The 18,432-nt window shown below is 36.2% G+C and overlaps 1 pseudogene; it reads right to left on the bottom strand.

Moving 5' to 3' along the window:
• Positions 1-1,087: 1,087 nt before the first annotated feature.
• LOC122298733 lies at positions 1,088-16,957 on the bottom strand (annotated as a pseudogene).
• Between the last annotated feature and the right edge of the window lie 1,475 nt (positions 16,958-18,432).

Genomic DNA, 18,432 nt, shown 5'->3' with positions numbered 1-18,432 from the left:
TATAGACAACCACATGTAGGAACCTTCGCGGCATTGGCTGATGTGGCAGTATTTAAAAAAAAATACAATAAAAAATAATGAAGGCCGAGTATTTCTCAGTTGAAGACAGGCTACAAATTGCAAGAGTGAAAATCACAAATCGTTAAAGGTTTCAAAAGTTTCAAAAGGACTCAAGGCTGACCAAAAAAATCTGTCCCGTTCTATCCAAAACCACCATTGCTATAAAGTGTTATATTTAGCATATTTGAAAGCCCCCGCAAAAAGTTCTTGAGCCCAGAAGTGATAAAAAAAATCAAAGCAAAACTTCGTTAAAAAACTTTTGAAGACTAAAGAAAAACGACACCAGGAACCACAATTGAAAACTTAATCAAATAAGCCCAAAGGAAAACTCAAAAGGCCAAGCAACTGTACAAGTAACTCGTGAACTGAAAATCACATTAAAAGAAAAAATTGGAAGAAACAGGGAGGAAAAGTAATAATTAAAATGGAAAATAACTTAATTAAAAAAAAACCTCATTTTAGAAAACATTTACCTATCTCCACCATCAAGCTGACAAGCTCCATTCGAAATGAAGCCTCAACCTCAAAATCATTACTATCCTCTGATTCATTTCCCTTCGGATGAGAAGAACACGTTCTATGAGTAGACGAAGGAAAGGGAGGGTAGAAATGCACCCTAGTTGAATATGCGGTCGTTTGGTATGTGAAGCGAAACTTTTCGTTTGTACACGTGGATGTTGGGTATGCAGAGGTTCCCCCAGCAGGTAGCAAGTAGACTTTTTCTATTTTTGAATCCTCTTGCTCTAACTCTTGCGCATAACAATAATATATATAACCTTTGGAGCTTATTAATATATAACCTTTGTTGCGAATTGAATGTTCTGCTGGTTAACTAATGCTGACTTGGTTATATAAATCAAGGATAACCTTTGGAGCTTATTAATCAATCTTGCTCCATGAAGTGCAAAAAGATATTGTTTTCGTTCATGTTTTTATTATTAAAGAACATGACCAGCAGAACATTCAATTCGCAACAAAGTTGAAATGGAGAACTCTAGAAACATTGGCCTATTCACTTCACTTGATTTCAAGGCACAATCTTGTAGCTTTTCATCTTATGTATCCAGGAAATGAAGGAATTCTTGGAGTTCCTGAACCCCAAGAATCCATGCTCTTTGCTCTTGTTCATACTATCGATCCGAGATTCCTCTCTCATATTCAGGTCTCCAAACCACCACAACCCAACTTCTTCCAACTTGGTAGGTTGCAGTTGATTCTCCCTTACAATGTCCTCCCAAACAGCATCCTTGCCCTTCATCATCTCCACTAAGCTCAGTTTCTCACTCTCTTCAAACCCATAATCCTCAATCCCAAATTGCTCAGCCAATACTTTCCATAAGTGTTTCCACCGGAACACGTCCCCGTTGTTGCAGTTAAATGCTTCATTCTTAACATACGGATCCACGGCCACCCATATCTGCTGCTTGGCAATAAGATTCGCATTCGAAGCCACCAAGTAACTGTAGCGATAAAGCCACTTTTATGGGTAAAAAATGGTGGCTAGTTGACAACCTATATCAAGCTTGCGTTCACATTTTGCAAGCCGCCATCTTCCACCACCAAAGCCACTTTTACGGGACAAAAATGGTGGCTAGTTGACAACCTATATTAAGTTTGCATTCACATTTGTTTCTGCCATCTTTCACTGCCAAAGCCACTTTTATGGGTCAAAAATGGTGGCTAGTTGACAACCTATATCAAGCTAGCATTCACATTTTGCAAGCCGCCATCTTCCACCTCCTTTAACTCCTACAAATATATGTTTTTGCTCTTAAAAATCTATCCAATTTTAAAAAGAGAAATATAGAGAAAGAGAGATAATTTTAGAGAGAAAAATAGTGAGGTTCTCCTAGATATTGTCTTTCCTTTTATAAGAAATAGTGTATTTTTCTCCTTTTATAAGAGAGGGTATTGTCAATTCTACTCTCCTTATTTTAGAGAGAAATTATTGTAATCCTTTTGCTATAGTGAAATTCTTTTACATTGGAGTTTCTTATTATTATTTTATTCTTTCTCATTTCTACTTCAGTTGTAATTGTATGTCCTGTACCACAACCTCCTAACAGTGGTATCAGAGCATCAGGTTTATAGCCGGTTTTCTTGCTACAATTGGATCCAGTTAGTGGAAAGGAGGCATCTTCAATAATGGCGACGAAGTACGAAATAGAGAAGTTCAATGGGAGTAATTACTCATTGTGAAAAATGAGAATAAAAGCAATTTTGAGGAAAGATAATTGCTTGACAGCAATTGGAGATAGGCCCGACGAGATCATTGACAACGGCAAGTGGAACGAGATGGATGGCAATGCTATTGCTAATCTACACCTAGCACTAGCTAATGGAGTATTGTCAAGTGTGGCGGAGAAAAAGACAGCAAAAGAGATATGAGATACTCTGACAAAATTATACGAGACCAAATCACTACACAACAAAATTTTCTTGAGAAGAAAACTCTACACCCTTCGGATGATGGAGTCAACTATGGTGACAGACCGCATCAACACCCTCAACACTTTATTTTCACAGCTCACAGCAATGGAGCATAACATAGAGACGGGTGAACGTGCTGAAATTCTACTTCAAAGTCTACCTGATTCGTATGATCAACTCATCATCAACTTAACCAACAACATTGAAGTTCTAGTCTTCGATGATATTGCAGCTGCGGTTCTTGAAGAAGAAAGTCGGTGCAAAAGCAAAGAAGATAGACCAGGAGGTTCACAACAAGCCGAAACTTTGGTAATGACGAGAGGGAGATCAAAGGAAGGTGGCTCTAGTGGGAGTCAAAATCAGAGTAGATCAAAATCCAGAAGTAAGAAGAATGTCAAGTGTCATCATTGTGGCAAGAAAGGGCACTACAAAAGAGAGTGTTGACATCTCAAGAAGAACCAAGAAGCCAAAGGAAAAGGCCCTGAGTTGTCAAAAGGTCAGGGTTGTGTAGCAAGCACCTCAAATGATGGTGAAAGTTTATACAGTGAGGCAACAACAGTTACTAAAGGTAGAAGAAGATTCGCTGATGTTTGGCTTATTGACTCAGGAGCAACATGGCATATGACTCCCCAGAGAGAATGGTTCCATCAATATGAACCTATCTAAGGAGGATCTATGTTCATGGGAGACGATCATGCCTTGATTGCTGGTATTGGTACTATCAAATTGAAGATGTGTGACGGTATAGTTCGCACCATTCAGGAGGTACGACATGTAAAAGGCCTGAAGAAATATCTGTTGTCTTTAGAACAATTAGATAATAGTGGGTGTAAAACCCATATTCAAGATGAGATCATGAAAATGGTTAAAGGCGCGCTTGTAATGATGAAAGCAGAAAAGATAGCTGCAAATTTGTACATGCTTAAAGGAGAAACACAACAAGAAGGAGAAGCATCCACTGTGTTGGCAAGTTCGGCAGAAGAATTAACAATGATGTGGCACCGTGAGCTTGGCCACATGTCGGAACGAGGTTTAAAGATTCTTGCTGAACAAAAGCTTATTCCAGGGCTCAAAAAGGTTTCATTACCCTTTTGTGAGCATTGTGTTACTAGTAAGCAGCACATATTGAAATTCAGTAGTTTCTCTGTTAGAAGTAAAGCTATCTTAGAGCTAATCCATTCTGATGTTTGGCAAACACCAGTTTTGTCCCTAGGAGGAGCAAAATACTTTGTGTCATTTATTGATGATTACTCCAGGAGATGTTGGGTGTATCCAATAAAAAAGAAAGCAGATGTATTTCTAGTTTTCAAAAATATTCAAAGCGCGGGTTGAGCTTGAATCTGAAAAGAAGATCAAGTGTTTAAGGATAGACAATAGAGGAGAATATACTAGTAGTGAATTTGATAGCTTCTGTCAACAAGAAGGTATCAAAAGGCAGCTCACAATGGCATACACTCTACAACAAAATGGAGTAGCAGAGCAGATGAACAGAACCTTGTTAGAACAAACAGATGCAATGTTGAGAACTGCGGGAATGGCCAAGTTATTATGGGTAGAAGCAGTCAAGACTGCCTGTTATGTGATCAATTGTCACCATCAACCGCAATTGATTTGAAAACACCGATGGACATGTGGACTGATAAGCCAGCTGATTATTCTCACTTACATTCATTTGGAAGTCCTGTTTATGTTATGTACAACGCCCAAGAAACATCAAAGCTAGATCCAAAATCTAGAAAATGTATTTTCTTAAGGTATGCTGATGGAGTCAAGGGATATTGCCTGTGGGATCCCACTGCCCGCAAGGTGTTAATCAGCAGGGATATTGTATTTGTAGAATATAAGGTACAAGAGAAAGAAAATGATAGCGCTTAGAAAGAGAAACCAGAGACTACTACAGTTCAAGTTGAAGAAAGACAAGAATTAGAAGTTCCAAATTCTTCTGAAGCAATATTAGAGCACGAAGAACAAGAACAAGCTGAGTGTGCAATTCCACAAGTTCGACGGTCAATTCGGGAGAGAAGATAACCAGCTTGGCACTCAGAGTACATCATGGAAGGAAATGTCACATACTGTCTACTAACAGAAGATGGAGAACCGTCAAATTTCCACGAGGATACAAATAGCCAAGAAGCTTCTCTGTGGATGGTTGCAATGCAAGAAGAAATTGAAGCTCTCCATAAAAACAAAATATGGGATCTTGTACCACTATCAAAAGGCCATCGGAAACAAATGGGTTTACAAGATCAAACGAAATAGCAATGACCAAGTGGAGCGGTATCGTGCTAGATTGGTGGTGAAAGGATTCACTTAGAAAGAAGGCATAGACTTCAACAAAATATTCTCTCTTGTTGTTCGACTCTCAATGGTTCGAGTAGTCCTTGCGATGTGTGCTACATTTGACTTGTACTTAGAACAACTAGACGTGAAAACTGCATTTTTTCATGGAGAAATTGAAGAAAAGATTTACATGCTCCCACCATAAGGTTTTGAAGAAAAAGAAAAAGAGAACTTGGTTTGCACGTTGAAAAAATCTCTATACGGTCTCAAACAGGCGCCGGGATGTTGGTATAAGAGATTTGATTCCTTTATCATGATCCTTGTGTTTACTACAAGAGATTTGGTGATGGTAATTTCATTATTCTGTTGTTGTATGTTGACGACATGTTGGTAGCAAGCCCCAACAAAGATCGTATTACAGACTTAAAGACACAGTTGGCTAGGGAGTTTGAAATAAAGGACTTGGGACCAGCAAATAAGATTCTAGGGATGCAAATTTACTGAGACAAAAATAATAGGAAGATATGGCTTTCTCAAAAAAATTATTTGAAGAAAATCTTGCGACGCTTCAATATGCATGATTGTGAGCCAATTTCTACCCCTCTTCCTATTAATTTCAAGTTATCCTCAAGTATGAGTCCTAGCAATGAAGTAGAGAGGATGGAAATGTCTCGAGTATCATACGCATCAGCAGTGGGTAGCTTGATGTTCGCTATGCTTGTACAAGACCAGACATTGCACAATCAGTGGGTTAGTCGATACATGGCGAATCCTCGTAAAGAGCATTAGAGTGCTATAAAGAGGATCCTGAGATATGTCAAGGGTACCTCAAATGTCGCATTATGTTATGAAGGATCAGACTTTACTGTAAGAGGCTATGTTGATTTAGATTATGCAAGTGATCTTGACAAGAGTAAGTCCACCTCAGGTTATGTGTTTACTCTTGCTGGAGGAGCTGTAAGCTGGGTTTCAAAATTGCAGTCTATCGTGGCTACTTCTACAATGGAGGCAGAATATGTCGCAGCTATACAAGCTAACAAAGAGGCAATATGGTTGCAAATGCTACTGGAAGAGCTCGGACACGTACAAGAGAATGTTGATTTATTTTGTGATAGTCAGAGCACTTTGCATCTGGCAAAAAATCCAGCATTTCATTCAAAGACAAAACACATACGAGTTCAGTATCACTTCATTCGTGAGAAGGTGGAAGAAGGAAGTGTGGATATACAAAAAATCCATACAAAAGACAACCTAGCAGATATTAACAAAGCCAATTAATAATGACGAGTTTATTTGGTGTCGATTCTCCTTAGGCCTAGCGGATATGTAAGCAGCATGGAGATGGAAAATGTAGAAAAGATAGAAGGATTACAAAAGTCACTTTAAGTGGGAGATATATAGCGGTAAAGCTACTTTTATTGGTAAAAGCTGGTGGCTAGTTGACAACCTATATCAAACTTGCATTCACATTTTGCAAGCAGCCATCTTCCACCACCAAAGCCACTTTTAAGGGACAAAAATGGTGGCTAGTTGACAACCTATATCAAGCTTGCGTTCATATTTTTTTCCACCATGTTCCACCGCCAAAGCCACTTTCATGGGTAAAAAATGGTGACTAGTTGACAACCTATATCAAGCTTTCATTCACATTTTGCAAGCCGCCATCTTCCACCTCCTTTAACTCCTATAAATATATGTTTTTGCTCTTAAAAACCTATCCCATTTTGAAAAGAGAAATATAGAGAAAGAGAGAGAATTTTAGAGAGAAAAATAGTGAGGTTTCTCCTAAATATTGTCTTTCCTTTTATAAGAAAGAGTGTATTTTTCTCCTTTTATAAAAGAGAGTATTGTCAATTGTGCTCTCCTTATTTTAGAGAGAAATTCTTGTAATCCTTTTGCTATAGTGAAATTCTTTTACAATTACAGTTCCTTATTATCATTTTATTCTTTCTTATTTTTACTTTAGTTGTAATTGTATGCCCCGTACGACAACCTCCTAACAGTAACAATCCCATACTGCTTTGGTGCCAGGGGATTTCAAGGGGAGCCGCTCGTTCTTGCATATAGCGGCATACACGCAGAGGGTGCCAATGAGGTTCATCAAGCTATATGGCAAGAACCCGAATATGAGGTTGGGTCTGTGAATGGACCAAGTCAAGCCCTCTTTTTTGTCGCCCTCCTCAAACAGAATATCTTCGAGAGTGTGATAGAAATTTGGCTAGTCCAATCGGGGCAGGTCCTCCATGAAAGGAGGATCGTGCACTTGAATCTTGCCAAAGGCCTCGAAGGGTCCCATGTATTGCTTGGTCCTGGTCTGGAGGCAGACGTGTCGGAGATTAGGTGCGTTCGGAATCACTGCACGGAGCACGTTGCGGAACATGGCGCCATTGGCCTCGCAATTCTCATCCTCAGTCAGTCGGCTGGTCCAGGTGACGTAGAAAATGTGGGTGACATCGGTCAGGGGAGAAATCTTGGCTTGGGTATCGTCCGGGTCCGAGACATTGCACTGGATGTACTCGATCAGGTGGTTGGTGTTCTAGTCCCTAGGGTGTCGGAGAGGGAGAATTTTAGCTAGGCTGTTGCCCACGATGCTAGTCACACCAATCACCAGTCCCACACTCTGGAAGCTTTTCGGTTGCTCATCTTCCTCGAATTTCTTCTGTTAAACGAATCAGCAACAACTGCATCAACAAACTTAGGGTTGGTTTACATGAGAGGCCTATCAACCCATTTGAACTCATCTCGTGTCATCATTTTAATCAAACCAAAGTAACAGTTCAGGGCTGCCCAAAGGCAAAGGCAAGGCGATTGAGGCAAGGCCTGCCTAAATGGTTTATTCAAAAGGGAAATTGAAAACAGCCATTATTTCGTTAAAAATCATTGAAACTGGCTATTTATATTCTTTTTTAAAAAATAAAATTAACACAAAACGGATATTTTAAAAAAGTAAGTTTTATAATTAACAAATCTCATACATTCTTTTAATTTTTGGCAATGAATTCTAAATAAATCAAAGCAACATGCCCAAAAACCTCTATTAAAATACTAGTGTAGTTATTTTAGATACTTAAATTAGAATGGAGTAAGAAATTTGGGAACTTAAAAGTTCCAAGCTTTAGATGGTGATGATTTGAAAAGAAGTATTCTAATTTTGTAACTTTTTTTAAAAAAATTGCAAACTATAAAATCATAATGTCAGTTTTATTTATATTATACTTAGTTGAAGAATTTATTAAAATATTATATTAAAGTTTTTAAAAAATAATATCATTTTGACTTCTTGATATAAGATTAAAAAGAAAATCATAGAAAGAAAGAGACTTTGATGCTGTGGAGGAATGTTTTTGGATCAATCTAGTATTGGCAGGCTAAGACCTTGATGGTCTGATGGCATGACACTATTTTTGAAATAAAAAATTTGAATTCGAAATGTAAATTCCCTTCTATAAGAAAAAAAAGAAAAAAAATTTAACCCTCGCAGTGCCAATGGCTCTATCACACCACCACCTCATTTTCTTGACGAAGATCGATACTAGGGAAGAGGATAGATGATATCCAATACCCAAAGAAAAAGAAAATTAAATGGGAGAGAGGAGGAGATGTGACGCCCCCAAATTCCGTTTGGGATCGGATAAACATTTGAAGCATCGAGACATGTAATATAAGGTTACCTGCCCTCGTTCATGACATATAAGATGTAATGTTCCTAACATGCATTTAACAATATGCAATATTCGCAGCGGATAAATTTTTTTCTTTAACAATACTATGCACCAAATTGAAAATATCCCAAATGCTTAAAACATACTTTATACACAAAAACTCATTGAACAACTAAGATCACAATACTAGTCCAAAATGATTATGATCCAAAAGTACTAGAGATGCAACTCCATTGTACAAGTAGTAATTTACGTTAACTACTATATTAACATTGATGTCGCACCGTCGCTTAGTCAACTGTGTCTAGTTGGTTAGCTCCTGATCCTCCTTCAGGTCCTATAACAAGATCTACCATTTGGGAGGAATGGTAGTTGAGACTACCACAGTGAGATTTGATTACAAATCTCAGTAAATTAATAAAAACTTCCACACAGGCTAATGATGCATGGATGACAGTAAAAGCATAAATGTATAATCAAATTCATAAGTAATTAAAGCATAACTTGACGTACAACATAGCATAATTGGCATAACTTAAATTGAAACGTGAATTAAATTTGACTTGACATGAACTTGATCTGAAACTTATCTTAACATGAACTTGTTCTGAAACTTGACTTAACGTGAAAAATACATACTTCACAGTTGTTGTGGCCCCATGTACATAGCATAATTGACATAACTTAAATTGAAACGTGAACTGAACTTGACTTGACATGAACTTGATCTGAAACTTGACTTATTATGAACTTGTTCTGAAACTTGACTTAACATGAAAAATACATACTCCACAGTTGTTGTGACCCCATGTATTCTACGTGTAAATACATACTCCACAGTTGTTGTGGCCCCATGTATTCTACACATCACAATGCAGTTAAATACATACTCTACAGTTATTGTGGCCCCATGTATTCTATGTGTAAATACATACTCCACAGTTATTGTGGCCCCATGTATTCTACGTGTAAATACATACTCCACAGTTGTTGTGGCCTCATGTATTCTATACGTCACAATGCAGTTAAATACATACTCCACAGTTGTTGTGGCCCCATGTTTCTACGTGTCACAATGCAGTTAAATACATACTCCATAGTTATTGTGGCCCCATGTATTCTACGTGTCACAATTGCTGTGTCTCATGTAGTGTATGCATCACAATTGCTATGACCCCATACTTCGTGTGCCACAGTTGTTATGGATCCCACGAAATTGAATGTAACTCAAGATGAAATATGACTGGAATACGAAAGGACTGAACCCCTGACGTAACATAACGTGACTTGAACAAAACTTGAAATACATGACCAACTTGAGATAGAAACATTTCTAACATGTCATAACATATAATAGACAACATATTTAACATGACATACTTGCAACAGTGAATATTACATGACTTGACATACATGTAATAGATGGCATATTTAGCATGATGTACTTGTAATGTACAGCAATACATGACAGAATATATTATGTAACAGATAAAAACTGATGACAGAATAAATTCTGTATAACAGACAATTACGTGATGACTTGGCATGGCATGACATAAATGATAACACACATACATACACTGTAGTTCTTTTACTTAGCACACATACATAATAGACTGCTAGTAAGTTAAAAACTAACTTACATCCATCTCTGCGTTTCTTATAAAACCTCAAGCGCGATCACGAGGAACTGTAATTAGTGATTCTAAAAGTTAGCACTAAGTCACTAATAATTTGAAATATGAAAAATACTAACTTAAAGAGTAAAATTTTCATTTTACTCTCTACATGTAGGAAAATGGCCGTTTTACTCATAACTTAAGGATTTTGCATACTAATTCCAAAAGTCACCAAAATTTACATGCCTCACGTAAATTTTATTCTCAAATCAAATATCAATTTAGAAAAATTTAAAACTAATCACAACTATTAAAACTCCATAGGGCTGAAATTCCTATATGCTATTTCCATTAATTTTTTGTTTCTAACTTGTTTTGATTAACCTTTTGATTTTTGACTTATAAAGATGTGATCTTAAAAAATAAAACCTTCACATGGTTTAAAAAGATGTCTTAAAACATATATAAGCTTCTAATTCAAGATCACATGGTTAAAAATTAACCAAACATAAATTTAGCCAAGAATATCCACACTTTGGCTTATCTGAATATCTCTTTGCATAAAATTTCATATCTTTGAAATTAACATCAAATATCTTTAAAATAATAATATAACATGTATATAAGATACTTAGGATCCTCCAATAAAATTATCAAAGTCATTGGAATAGGTTTAGACCACCAAAGAGTTAAACTTTCTCAAAACAGAAACTGTTTTTCCTCTTCCAGTTTCTAAGTTTCTAAATCTAAGAAAATATTTCATCAAAACCTTTAATCATGCACAAATCCTCAACCAATAATCATATACACATGTTAAAAATACTCCATAAAAATTTCGGACCAATATCTATCCATTAGCTTGGTCAAAAACTCCAAACTATAATATATTCTCCAGTTTATCTCTCAGAATGACCTTTTTATAGTTTACACAATATTTGACTGACCAAATGATCTTCAAATGGGAAATATACACATAAACTAGACTAAAAAAGGAATAACTTATATGAAGGAGACTTTATGATTAAACACTTACAAAAACTTCAAAATAGGCGTGCAAAAGAACACCTAAAAGCTATCGGAGAGAGAGTGTTTGGTATTTTTTCAATGGAAAGTGCAAATGAAGATAATTTCGTTGGAGGGGAGGTGGCTGGAGATACTTATGGATGAGATATGGAAGAGATGAGGCTGGAGTGAGAGTTGAGTGTAGGTCTCTCTTACCTAGAGTGAGAGTTAAGTGTAGGACTCTCTTACCCGATAATATCTACAAAAATCATCTTAAGATATTTTTTTACTCAATAATATTCACGAATTTAGCTTAAGATATTTTTATCCAATAATATCCACAAAATTAACTTAAGATATTTTTATCCAATAATATCTACAATTTTTGAACCGACGTTTTGTCTGAAAATATGAAAAAGTGTTATTGCGCCATAAGATCTTAAATGACCTTCCGAGTCTAATGGCACAAATCATAATACATTTTGACACTTCTAACTATCTCTAATAATCAAAAATACAATTCTGATATCATAGTAAATAATAGCACTAACTATGTAGTTAGACTAAAACCTATATGATTAATGGATTCGTGAAAACTTATGGAGTCTTCACGAGGTTCCTAAAGCTAATAGAAATTCCACAATTGAATTTCTAGCGGACTGTTATAGGAGAGGATTTCGTTACCACTTCCAACTATAATATATATATTAACAAGAAGTAATTATTGGCCGATGATATAACGAGAGCCATGACAAAAGATATAAGAAAGTAATTATTGGCTGATTATCTAAACATTATTTTTATTATATTTATTGATATAAGATATATTTTAAAACTACTTAATTATTCACTTGAGCAATCCTCGTTCTAAAACAGATGTCCACAATGCCATTGCTTTAATTTTTTTCTTTTGTTGGTTGGGGATATTAAAATAATTTAGTTTTGAGGCTATATAAATCATTGACTTTAGTGCACGTTTTAATGTGTACTGTAGCTTAGTTTGTCCTTTCGTGTCTATATATATTGGGCACTAGGTGGGTGTAGTGCCATTAAAACCAAATTGATAGAGATACGGCTCGGCAAATATTCAAAAACTTAATTCCAACACTGATTCTGTATCGTTGGTGCGGAGTTGGAGCTCTAAAAAAATAGAATCCGAGTTATAGTTGAAGGCGGTGACCTTTTCTGGCCAACTCTAACCACCGAGTTTTTTCTTTGATAAACCCTATACACGCTCATTTTTCTCCCCAACCTGTGTATTGAAAATGCCTAATTGACTCAAAGTCTCAATACCTAAACACCCTATGTCGCCCTCTTCATCCTCATCGACTGCTTCGCTTAGGCTCTTTTGAAGTGCCAATGCATACAACTCAGAAGATACCAACTCTGAATTATGCTCACGTAGTTGTAAAATCTACTGTATGAAATACAAAGCATTAGTGTTGTTAATTTAAAGTAGAATAGTTTATAAATACTAAGAATTTAACACGTAGCTTAAGTGCATACACATGTTCAAACCATTTCGAAAATTTTTCTTCACGCTTTGCTTCTACATTCTCTACACCTTGTTGTTTATGATTGTCCATGTGTTCTATAAATGAAATAAATTCATATAATGAACAACTTTTTTGGTAATTGAGTTAGCTGAAATGTGAAGTAAATTTATGATCTCCAATAAGGCATACTTGAGATACTCATCAATCTCACGATAATTATTCAAATTGCATCACCGAGCTTTATATAATTCTCCACCAAATAAGTTATAATTTGATTGTGCACCCAATGATCGTTCATTCTTGGAGAAAATAGTTAGTTTACGAGAAGAGTAGTTGGAACCAAAATCAACATTCCACTCTTGTCAGTTGAAACGCGTCTCAACCCTATGGAGATATAGCAAGGAATATGTCAACTATTCATCATTTGTATAAGCCTCTGTTATTGGCCCATTAGCTCGGGCTTTACTCCTAAATGTGTGCTAAAGCCTACTCATAAATCTCTCAACCAGATACATCCAACGAAATTGCATTGGTCCACCTAGCACAATCTCTTGAGGTAAATGTAATGTTAAGTGAACCATTACATAAAAAACCAAAATGGGTGCAAAGACTTGCTCAAATTTACATAGTATCATTGCAATATCCTCTTCCATCCTCCTCAACATACCCAAATCTAATACTTGTGAGCAAAAATCTTTGAAAACATTAATAATTTGGTTAATGCTAAATGAACTTAGATGCTAAAAACCCCACTTATTTTCCATTAATTGGTGTTCACACATCTAGCAACATTCGAAACATGGGCTTCTGGCAACTTCACACCTTGCAACCATTTTCAAAACTCCATCCTCTCATCCTTTGTGTTGGTAAAACATGCAAGTGGCATAATCACCCTATTGCCTTCCATATGCAGATGAAGGTCATGTTTAGTTCCCATTTTCTTGAGATTTTCCTCGTCTTCACTATGTCTTTTGTATTTTTATTAATGCTCACCAACATTCCCAATATGTTATCGAAAATGTTTTTATCAGTATACATAACATCCAAACTATGTTGCAACTTACAAGATGACCAATATGGCAATTAAAAAACACTCCACTTTATCCAATTCAACCTTGTTGCGCCATGTTTTCTCGTTCTTTTCCCGACCATTGCCAAATTTGTTCCCCTCAAGTTTCGTTAATTGTGCCACTATCTAATCCTCAGACAACTCATTTGGCGAATTGGCAAAGTTCTAACCTCCACTCTCCCATTAGAACCGCTACTTTGCAATTGGTATTCATGACTTGGCGACAAATACTGTCGATGGCCTATGAAACACAACTTCTCGGAATACTTTAACCACTTACTTGCAGTTTCCTTATTGCAAGTAGGACACGCCAACTTGCCTTTGACACTCCACAACCCAAGAGATTGCCATAAGCTTGGAAATCATTAATCGTCCATAATATTGCAGTGAGCAGTTGAAAAGATGTTAAGGTTGATGCATCAAACATTTGAACACCATGTTCTCATATCTCTTCAATTAGCAGTTGCATGAACTCATCAATATCATTGCTAGGTGATCTTGGGCCAGGAGTAAGCAAAATTAGCAGAAGTCTAGTACCTTCATGCACTTTCTTGGGGTTGGATTATATGGAATCTACTCTACAACCCAAGTGCTCTAACTCGTGCTAATATTACAAAACGAATTAAACCCATTTATTGTAAGGTTGAGACATACGTTACCATACTTGCTTGCAGATCATCCATGGTTATTATCAAAGTCTTTTCGTGCACTTGAGTCAGCTGGATGCCTTATATATTTATTATCCTTCACTCAATTCTCCTCATGCCACCTCATATCTCTGATTGTTTTTGTGCCAGTGCGTGCACACATATACACATATAGCATTTCCAATCTTTGCTTTAGCGAGAAATAGCGCAAAATCTTCATTGGAACTTTGCGCTTACCATTCCACCTAGACCCTCTATATACAGGACATTCCTATTTATTCTCATGGTCCTTCCACAACAATACACGATCGTATTTACAATTATGTATCGGCTTATACTCAAAGCCAATACATTTTCTCAACTGTTTCATTTCATAACAATTCTTGAGTAGTGCCGAATCCTTGAAAAGCACCTCTTTAAATAAGTCTAATACCATGTTAAATGCTTTCGTCCACAACCCATACAACGACTTAATGTGAAGTAGCCATACAAGAAATGACGGTTTGCTGAGGAACAAATGAGGAAGATTACCAAATTTTCATTACTCTATGTGGAAAGCAAGAGTGAAAACGATGAGCAATATAAATAGTATAATTTTAAACTATCAACACTAGACAATTCAAAAATTAATAGGCACCCAAAGTGTACAATAATTTCTAAACGAGTCCAAAATATTCGTGCAATGTCACTCAAAACACATAAACAAGGCAACCAAATATGCAACCAATGATTCAAATCCAAATAAATCATACGTATGTTTTTTTTTTTTTTTTGCACAATTAGTGATTGTAATTTAGTATATAATTGTAGGTCATTGAATTAGTGCATGTAATTCAAATAAATTAAATGAACTACATGTATTCTGTGAAAGGACTAGGTCAAGCCCTCTCTTTTTTTGGCCTCCTCAAATAGAATATCTTCGAGAGTGTGATAGAAATTCGGCATGCCCAATCGGGGAAGGTCCTCCATGAAAGGAGGATCGTGCGCTTGAATCTTGCTATAGGCCTCGAAGGGTCCCATGTATTGCTTCGTCCCGGTCTGGAGACAAACGTGGCGGAGATTAGGCGCGTTCGGAATCACCGCACGGAGCACATTGTTGAGCATGGCACCGTTGGCCTTGCAGTTCTCGTCCTCGGTCGATCTACTGGTCCAGGTGACGTAGAAGATGTGGGTGACATCAGTCAAGGGAGAAAACTTGGCTTGGGTATCCTTCGGGTCCGAGACATTGCACTGGATGTACTCGATCGGGTGGTCAGTGTTCCAGTTGGGGCATGGCCGATGCGCCAAGCCGTAGACCTTCCATGGCCCACCTGGGGAATCGGAGAGAGGGAGAATTTCAGCTAGGCTGTTGCCCACGATGCTAGTCACACCAATCACCAGTCCCACACTCTGGAAGCTTTTCCGTTGCTCATCTTCCTCGAATTCTTCAGCTAAACGAATCAGCAAGTTAGCAACAACTTCATCAACAAACTTGGGCTCGGTTTGCTTGAGAGGGCTATCAACCCATTTCAACTATCTCGTGTCATCATCATTGATTCATTTTAATAAGGTTCCGTTTGGATTAAAAAATTTCATAATTCATTTAATTTAATTATTATAATTATTATAAATTTTCACGTATATTATAATAAATAATTTAATATTTTAAATTCGATAATAATAATAATATTAAAAAAATAATATTATAATAATATTTTATTCAACTTTCATTTTAATTTATTTCATCTTAATTTATTTTCCAAACTTAACCTTAAAACCAAAACAAAGTAACAGTTCAGGGTTGCCCAAAGGCAAAGGCAAAGGCAAGGCGATTGAGGCAATGCCTGACTAAATGGTTTCTTCAAAAAGCTAGGAAATTGTAAACAGCCCTTATTTCGTTAAAAATCAATGAAACCGGTCACATGAGTATTCTTTTTTTTTTAGATACTTAAATTAGAATGGAGTAAGAAATTTGGGAATTTAAAAATTCCAAGTTTTAGATGGTGATGATTTGGAAAAGAAGTATTCTAATTTTGTAACTTTATAAAAAAAAAAAATTGCAAACCATAAAATCATAATGTCAGTTTTATTTTTATTATACTTAGTTGAAGAATTTATTAAAATATTATATTAAAGTTTTTAAAAAATAATATCATTTTGACTTCTTGCCTTAGGCCACGAGTACACATTGAGCTGCCCATGTGAACCAAACTAACAAAGATTAAAAAGAAAAGCATAGAAAGAAAGAGATTTTGATGCTGTGGAGGAATGTTTTTGGATCAATTTAATATTGGCAGGCTAAGATCGTGATGGTATGATAGCATATGACCATATTCTTGAAATGAAAAATTTGAATTCGAAATCTCCAGTCCCTTGTATATATATACAAAAAAAATCTAACCTTCGCAGCACCAATGGCTCTAGCCCACCACCAGCTCATTTTCTTGATGAAGATCGGTTTCGCAGCACCAAAGGCTCTAGTTGGAAGAGGCCTCATCATCTCTTCTAGGAGAGATGATATCCAATACCCAAAGAAAATACAAATTAAATGGGAGTGAGGAGGAGAGGGTTTGGTTACCACTTCCAACTATAATATATATATTAACAACAAGTAATTATTAGCTGATGATATAAGGAGAGCCATGACATAAGATATAATTAAGAAGTAATTATTGGCCGATTATCTAAAAATCATTTTTATTATATTTATTGATATAAGATATATTTTAAAACTACTTAATTATTCACTTGAGCAATCCTCGTTCTAAAACAGATGTCCACGATGCCATTGCTTTAATTTTTTTTTCTTTTGTTGGTTGGGGATATTAAAATAATTTTGTTTAGAGGCTATATAAATCATTGACTTTAGTGCAAGTTTTAATGTGTACTGTAGCTTAGGTTGTCCTTTCGTGTTTAGAATTTGAGAAATAACATTCAATATATTGGGCACTAGGTGGGTGTAGTGCCATTAAAACATAATTGATTAAGATACGGCTCAGCAAATATTCAAAAACATAATTCCAACACCGATTCTGTATTGTTGGTGCGGAGTCGGAGCTCCGAAAAAATAGAATCCAAGTTAGAGTCGGATGCAGTGACCTTTTTTGGCCAACTCTAACCACCGAGTTTTTATTTTGATAAACCCTATACACGCTCATTTTTCTCCCCAACCTGTGTATTGAAAATACCTAATTGACTCAAGGCCTGTCTGGTATCATAATTGTTATCAGATATTTTCAAACTACTTCACTACTATTCATTATTATTTATAAACTATTTTGCTAATATTTACAAATCCTTTGAGATACTCTTAGTATCCAAATGAAGGCTCATAGTCTCAATTCCTAGACACCCCATGTCGCCCTCTTCATCCTCATCCACCGTTGCACTCAGTGCTTCTTCATTCTTTAGTTGCCTGCCTCCATTGCCCCTAGCCCAATCGTTGACGGCTCTTCCTCTCCTAGTTATAAGTTCTCATTAGCCCTAATGCTCTGTCTTGATTTTATAAGCCCTGGTTTTCATTCTCGGTCTAGGTTATGAATCAAACTTGTTTTATATTATGTTTTATGTTCTAATACGGTAATATCGATATGTTTTTGTACCAATATTGGAGAGGATACATAAAATATTTGATTTCCTGTAAAAGCTCCCCACGATCCTCCAAGCAATACTGATGTTAATCCAAATATCTTTGTTTAGCTGTTCTATAGACAACTGCATGTGGGAAACCTTCGCGGCATCGGCTGATGTGGCAGTATTTAAAAAAGAAATACAACCAGAAACAGTGAAGGCCGAGTATTTCTCAGTTGGAGACAGGCTACAAATTGCAAGAATGAAAATCACAAATCGTTAAAAGGTTTCAAAAGTTTCAAAAGGACTAAAGGCCGACCAAAAAAATCTGTTCCGTTTTATTAAGCCACCGTGAAATCACCATTGCTATAAACTTTTGTATTTAGCATATTTGAAACTTGAAAGCCCCCGCAAAAAGTTCTTGAGCCCATAAGTAATAAAAAAAATCAAAGCAAAACTTCATTAAAAAACTTTTGAAGACTAAAGAAAAACGACACCAGGAACCACAACCGAAAACTTCATCAAATAAGCCCAAAGGAAAACTCAAAAGACCAAGCAACTGAGCAAGTAACTCGTGAACTGAAAATCACATTAAAAGAGAAAATTGGATGAAACAGG

The sequence above is a fragment of the Carya illinoinensis genome, chromosome 16 (assembly GCF_018687715.1).
Source record: "Carya illinoinensis cultivar Pawnee chromosome 16, C.illinoinensisPawnee_v1, whole genome shotgun sequence".
NCBI lineage: Eukaryota > Viridiplantae > Streptophyta > Magnoliopsida > Fagales > Juglandaceae > Carya > Carya illinoinensis.
This window is presented reverse-complemented; position numbering and strand designations above follow the sequence as displayed.